This window comes from Liolophura sinensis, chromosome 3, assembly GCF_032854445.1.
Source record: "Liolophura sinensis isolate JHLJ2023 chromosome 3, CUHK_Ljap_v2, whole genome shotgun sequence".
Taxonomy (NCBI): Eukaryota; Metazoa; Mollusca; class Polyplacophora; order Chitonida; family Chitonidae; genus Liolophura; species Liolophura sinensis.
The window spans coordinates 3,689,345-3,697,468 of NC_088297.1; positions in this window are offsets into that span (position 1 = coordinate 3,689,345).

Here is an 8,124-nt window from a genome sequence, read left to right on the forward strand (position 1 = left end):
TTAAAAAAAATGCAGAGTGTCTGAACGAAAGTAAGTCAGTAAATTAAAGCCGGTGAAAAAAGCATTTTCCTCCACAATTATGTTGCTACATCAGTCAGAAAAAAGCAAACTCGAAAGTGTTTTGAAAAGAACTCCTAAATACGTCAATGGCTCCACTGGAAAACAATCGTTGAGTTGGACGACTGGGTGGGATGTCATGTCTGGTGTGTTGGGCATGAAATTTCAGTGGCGGCAACACTCTGGCTACATGGACTCGCCCTGTCACAAGAAGTCATATTTCAGGTCACACCTAATGGTTCTGAACTGAGCTGAAAAATTGCTCAGTACAGCCTAAAAACCAAATCATGTACCCCCAGGTCTGGAGCCAATTCCACAGAGCCATTTCAGACTTAACTTCAAAATTTAAAGTCTTTCCAAAACGCTCAGTTTTTGGTACTGAAAGTGGACATTTAGCTACATTTGGCTTAGGATAACACTGATGAGGTGGACAAAATTTTGCTTCATAAAACCAAAAAATTACCTTCAAGATCGTTTTTCAAATTTGCAGTTCTTTCTGGAATCGGTCCCGGGTGCCTTTGGATATTGTTTTAATTTGATCACCTGTCAAATGTGATGACAACACAGCATTTTGAATGATTCTAAACTGGTGACGTTTGATAATTTGTAACTGTGACTACTGCAATATTTTTACCTAATTCTACATTTTGGACATGTGCATGAACCGTTAGAATAAAGCCCTAAATGAAGTAAATTCACATGAGACTTGATTTCACCTGTTATCATTTGTCAATTATCACACTGTCGGCGCTGATTTGGTTTTACTCTCGAGGCTGTAAGCCTTTTATAGGGCCTATCAGGCACGAACAACTTTCCGACCATTTGACATAACCTTTAGGAAAAAAACAAGTTATCCAGAACGATTCTGGCAGGCTGCGCTGGGTTATGAGGGTGGTTATGACATTTTTAAGCACATTCTAACGTGTAGAACTTCCGTCAGTGGCGGAAGATGTAGAACTTCCGTCAGTGGCGGAAGATTTTTATGGTATACATTTATATACCGAACAAACTCCTCACAGCTGATGCGCAAAAATATATTACAAGAAAACTAACAATCCGCTTTTCCCTTAATTCTGTGAACCACGGATATGTTTCTATAAATATTACCTTAGCTCTATCGAGATTTTACCTCAAATAATTTTTCTTGTTATTGTTGTCAAATTGTCCCTTTCATTGATTGCATTTTGAAGTTTCAGGAATAGCATCTTCTGACTTAATTTGCAGCCAACAATACAAGACAGGAAATGACAGATGATCCCAAGAACTGACAGAATATCACGTCTATAACTGTTTAATGCGATTTCAAGATTTCACTATACATGTAATAAATGTCATTTTGACATCTCGAAAATTACTTTTCCAATTATTGCTCACTGAAGTATTAAAGAATGTTTGTGTCAACGCAGCTCACGATCTCAGACAAGTCACTTGCCCGTCACCATGTCAACGAATGAGAAAATAATAGCTCCAGCTGTGCGGCGTTCACCAGTGAGGTGTGTACAAGACCCGAGAATGGGTCACTGCTACTGCTTCAGATTGTTATTATTATTTGATTGTGGTTTAAGGAGACCATAACAGATTTTTGACAAAAAATTTCATCAACGCTAATTCATCCGAAATTTTACCACCGTTTCAAAACTACCTAAATTCGTCTAATTTTTAGGACAGATTTTAATAGGGCTGAAAGGAAAGAATTACATTTCTCTCCCATTTTTTTCCTTTCTTTTTTGGGGGGGGGGGAGGGGGGAGTAGAAATCTAAATATACTGTTCATCAGAGCGACTAACCGTGTGAAAAAATTACGAAACTAAATATTCCTGTTTCGTTTACATGTATATGGACTCAAAAGAGCATACAAGGTGTCCCAAAAATTAGAAGAATTATAGGGTAGCCCCAAATAGTTACCTTTCACAAAATATCAGCCTCGTCTGTACATGTGTAACTGTTCAAAATCAGTGACAAAGTTCCGAAAAATCAGAGTCATTTTAACACTATAAATAGTACAGGTACGAGATTGATATATTCTGAAAACCAATGACTTGATCTATTCTTGTTTATTTTGATTTCAAAATTGTGAATATGAATTTTTTTACCAGAAATTTCTGGTTTAGCCTTCTTAACGCCTTGGTCAAGACTTTTTCACTTCCAAGATGGTGGCCAGTTTTGTTGGGAGGAGAAAAACGGAAGGATTGGAGTAGCAACCGATGGCCCGTTACTATTGAACTCTCCCACGTGCATATGTCATGGAGGAAGGAAAGTGGTGTCCAGCAAACTTCATGCAGAAGTGAGCACAATGAACAAAATATATATCCGCCATGGTCCCCCAAACAGTGCAAGAAGGGAAGTAAAATCTCTTTACGAACTTTCGTTCAAAGGATCGATACGACTTTAACTGAACCAGACATTAATAAAACAATTTTCTCTAAGAAGTAAAAGGAGCCGATAGGAAAGAATTAAAAAAGGCATGATATTAACTGCGAGCAAGTCGAAATTTATCAGGGGCAAAAATGTGTCCATTATAATGGCTCAAAAACGTTTTCGAATTATTTTTGGAACACGCTACTCCGGAGAAAACACACTTCTGCAAATTAGTTTTGTTTGTGGTAATTTGGTCGAAAATGGGGAATAGAAAAGTTTCCCATTTGTGCGACAAAATCAGTTTTAGCTGCGATAAGCGGTTCTATGAATAGCTGTCTGCCTTCTGTCTGTCTGTTGATCTGTCTGTCTGTCTGTTGATCTGTCTGTCTGTCTGTCTGTGGATCTGTCTGTCTGTTGATCTGTCTGTCTGTTTGTCTGTCTGCCTGTCGATCTGTCTATTTGTCTGTCTTTCGGCCTGTTGGTCTATCTGTCTGTCAATCTGTACGTCGGTCTGTCAATCTTTCTGTCGGTCTGTCTGTATGTCTGTATGTCTGTATGTCTGTCTGTTTGTGAGTAGGTCAGCTATATTGTGAATTTGTGCTTGTTTCTTCCACGGATGTATCACAGTGCTGGAACATGGCAAAATGTTCGAAAAAAAATCAAATTAATTGTAAACAAGAAACCTAAAACAAAATCTATCTGTTACAAACGGGCGGTTAGCACGCTAGCGCAGCGTAAATACCCAGGAGCCTCTCACCAATGCGGTAGTTGTGATTTCAAGCTCATACTGTGTGTTTCGCCCGGGCTCTGCCTGGTTTCCTCCCACCCTAATGCTGGCCGCGGTCGTATAAGTGAAATATTCTTCAGTATGACGTAACACACCAATCAAACAAATAAATAAATCAATGCACATAAACGCTCTAGTGGTAATATTGCTGGTATCCACACAAAGGGGTCGTCATCGAAAAACGGCTTATTCAGCCATCTATTAAGATCAACACAAAGTGAAATATCAAAGACACTGTTCATGAAAGGACGTGAGAGCAAATTCTCTTGTATTTGTGTGTGGCAGAGTTCGAATGTTAAGACAGGTTCATATCTTGTTACCCACATAATACAAAACACGTTAGTCTATCACTGATTAAAAACTAATACAGAACTGAATATTGATTACTTTATTTATTTTTATTGATTTATTTATTTGATTGTTGCTTTACACCATACTCAAGAACATTTGACTTATACGACGGCGGCCATCAGTATGGTGGGAGGAAACTGGGCACACGACCATGCGCAGGTTGCTGCCAGATCCTCCTACATGTACTTACGACAGAAGAGAATATTGCTTTAAGTCAAAATACATACAAATGTCTGCTAAGTGCGATGCACAGACACTTTATATTGGTAGAGGCAAACATAATATTGCCCAAACGTCCCTACAAGCTCCTTGTCACCCACAACTAAGGCAAAGTCTAAACTGGCATCTAGCAAGCCAGATTTTGTGGAGCTGCCCTGCTTCCTTTTCATTTGCTTTTTTTCTTTGATTAGTGTTTTACACCGTAATGAATATTTCACATATATGACATACCGTGACCAGCATTGTGGTGGAAGGAAACCGGACAGAGCACAGGGGAAACCCACGAACCATCTGTTGGATGCTGACAAACCTTCCAATGTATATACGGCCGGAGAGGAACGCTACCTTTTTAGTCCATATGTATACTATATACAATGTTCCCACAAACTACACAAACACACAATGAGTTTATTTTTTCATCAAGGTCGTTGAAGATTTTCACTCGGTTTCTCACATCAAGAAGCCAATTATATTCTTAAGGGAACTTAACAATGCCCAGACTCTAACAAAAATTGGCCCTTGCGCATTGCACAATGCCTATTTACCACACCTCACATAAGCTGGGCACGTTGGCGCGAAAAACCTTTGTTTCGAGCACTTTACTTAAAAGGATTATGTGTCTTTCCGATGGCTTTATAAGATGTATTGACAATATTCTATTAGCCTTCATTCTCGGTTGCCGTGACGTTTTGAATAAATCTGTACCTTGGTAATATGAGTCTGTGGGCAGACTCTCAATGTAGCACACAGTGAATCCAGCATCACAAACAGATACCTAGCTACATAGCACGTATTTCATAGTGTTTTTGTGTCAGTTATAGATGCTGACATAGAAGTAATCTCCAGGTTACAATTGGCCTCATCGTTAACGATTCAATTGCCCTACAAAGTCGCTTTCCATGTGAGCATAATTATTTAAAGATTTGTTTTAACCTTTATTCTGGAATCCGTTATAAATGTTGGAATTATGCAGAAATGAATCCGTCGGCTTTACAACCCCTACTAGTTAAATTCTAGTCAATTAGTCTCATGCGTCCAGCAAAACGTCCACGCAAAAAGCAACCTGTAAGTTGATTATAACAGTCGCAGTTTTTACATGATTTCACTTCATATGTGCGCCTTTACGTTGAACACTAATGATGCTGCAAAAACAATCAGATTCAAGCCTGCCAAAGTCATGCCACTTCACAGTGAAGTCTTATTCAGCTTTTATTGGTAACAAATCACTGTTATTTGGAAATATAGTGACAAATGAACAGACGTGCGCACGTAAAGTCATATATACCTTTCTGTATCCCATAAATAACACTTATGGCCTCAGACGCAGACATTTATTTATTTATCGATGACCAAATCTCTTTGTTTAGGTCCAGCATTATAGCTATAGATCAGATGAAAGTATAAAGAATGGCTACATATCAAGGATATAAGAAAAGGAATCGTGTAAATTAATTATCTCTCGCCAGACTCGGCGCCTCTATATCATGATTTGATTGAGTGACACGAAATACGAAAGTATGTGTGTCTACGGATTGAATTATAGTGATGATGGGACGGCTGTCAGTTTTATAGGCGGACGAAACCGGAGCGTCTGTCAAACCGTTTGGGGAGTCTCGAGGTAAAATATCTTTGCCCTCACACCGAAACTTTAATAATGGTAAGAAAAAGCAGTAGATCTCTGTTGTTGTACAGCCATTTAAAACGTCCGCGTTACATGTTTGTAGTTTGAATTTTGAATTTTAATGATGATGAGAAACAGTCGGTTTCTAGTGTTTCTACTATAGAAGCAGTTACACTCAAATAAATTATTGTTAAATTTATCAGAAAGTCTGTTACATGAGTGATGCTAGAATGTATTCTGTTAGTCAGCAGATTTTTCTGTTAACTAAATCACACGCACTCTATTAATTCAACATAACCATTCTATTATTCGATTTATTCATTTGATTGGTGATTTACGCCGTACTCAAGAACATTTCACTTATACGACGGCGGCCAACATTATGGTGGGAGGAAACCGGGCAAAGCCAGGGGAAACCCACGACCATCTGCAGGTTGCTGACAGACCTTCCCACGTACGTATTAAGCTAGCAGGATATAATGTTGAATGTGACACAATACTGTGTTATAATAACAGAATACATTCTAGCATCACTCAGACAACAGACTTTTTGTTAAATTTAACAGATTAGTTTTTGGAGTGTAGGAATTTTTTTCAGTTATACCTCAGTTGGTGATGGATTTCGAACCAGGGCATCGGAGTTCAAATGCGATCCACAGTATAGCTACTACAAACTGTGGCATTTCATTTACGCTTGTTTTGATGTTGTAGCTATGACGATTTCGCTAATGGTGTTAAACATGCAGGGCCTTAGATACATATCAGGAAAACTCCCATCGCCGCTCAGTTGGTATTTGATATAAACTTTATATCAGTGATAAAAGTGATACAAACACCAACTACACTGTAATTATGGCCCAATGACATACGCAAGTTTGACGCAAACGTTAGTCAGTAATAATGACACACCCTTTTCATCGCGATTTTCTCGGTACTTTAATAAAGCTTCAAGAGCGATATTCCCTGGAAAAGGTCAGATATGACGTAAGGTTTGCATCACTAGTTCCTGTCTTTAATGGAGCTTTTACACTGATCGTTTCATGTTCACCGCTCTTTTATATCGTGATACATCTTCAGGAAGTTGTTGGACAGGGATATGAGTTGTAAACAAGTCATCATTAACACAGCTATATCAATATGGCCGATCGAGGGAGGCCGTATATGCATCCAAACAGACATTCGTATAGCAGCCAATCAAAATGGGCGATCCTTGTCGACAATCGCACGGTCAAATTACTAAACGACGTTCAACACGAAACACAAATCTATGCGCCGAAACGAACATTGGTATACCAACCGTCACACAAACTGTTCGTTTCTGGTCAATAATCTCATGGACAATTCCAAACTACGTTTACCATGAACTACTAAAGAACTAAGAAATTAGAAAAAGTACAATATTAGGACGTAATTATGCGAAGAGAAGCAGTCAAAGGGTGATGGAAAGACGCCAGGAATATGCAAGGCAAATTGTGTACCAACTTAGATTATAAGTGAAACAAAATATTTACCTCAGTTACGATTTTATTACAAGTGTTCAGATATCCAACGTGTCGTTTCATGAACCTACATAGTTGCATGTTGTGCATGGATATACACAGGTGTGGAAATGCAGCATATAGTAGTGGTGAAGCATTTAGAAATGTATGTATTTTATATTTTATTGTTTTAAGACCACATATATACTCAAAAATGTTTCACCTATGCAATGGCGGCCAGTTTTGTGGGTGTAGGAAACCGAAGCGCCAAGAGTAAACCACCAACCATTGGCAAGTCACCGTCGGGCTTTCCTACCTGTGATGTGCTGGCCTATAAACTTCATATTTGAGGAAGCTACGAGGTCTTCAATGGCGATTGTGGACGGTGTTAATAGACTAGCATGCGCCATCGACCACGGTCACCACGGCACCATGAGCTCCACTGAGAGCGTAGCAAAGAAAACCTATTCCCTGACTAAGGATGGGATTGAACCCGAACCTTCATGTCAGCAGTTGAAAATCGCATACCTACAGCCTATTCTGTATCACACTTTGTCGTGATATGAATTTAACTGGCAGAGTGGCCAAAGACATATATGTTATTTACACTCATTTATTATGCTTTTCATGGTAGACATGGAGTGGGTAAAAACATTTAGACCTTTTATTTGTTTCGTTTTATTTATGTGATTGGTCTTTTACACCGTACTCAAGAATATTTCACTTTTACGACGGTGGTCAGCATTATGGTGCTCGGGGAAAATATATGATCATCTGCAGTTTCCTGGCAGACCTTTCCACGAACGAGAAGAGAGGAAGGAAGAATTCACAAACCTTCGTATTGGTGATCAGAGGTCCCTGGGTCATTGTATGTTTCTATTTGTACATATATGAAACAAACAGCTGGAGTCGTATAAGTGAAATATTCTTGATTACGGCGTAAGACACCAATAAAATGAATAAATCGAGTGAGTGAGTGAGTGAGTGAGTGCTTGGGGTTTAACGCCGTACTCAACAATTTTTCAGTCATATGACGACGAAGGAATCATTAGGGTGCATGTACGTATAATGTGCCTCCTTGTTGCAGGACGGATTTCCACCGCTCTTTTATTTTAGTGCTGCTTCACTGAGACGACTTACCGAAGGCAAGTAAGCCGCCCCGCCCGAGCCATTATACTGATACGGGTCAACCAGTCGTTGCACTATCCGCTTCATGCTGAACGCCAAGCGAGGAAGTTACAACTTCCTCTTTTA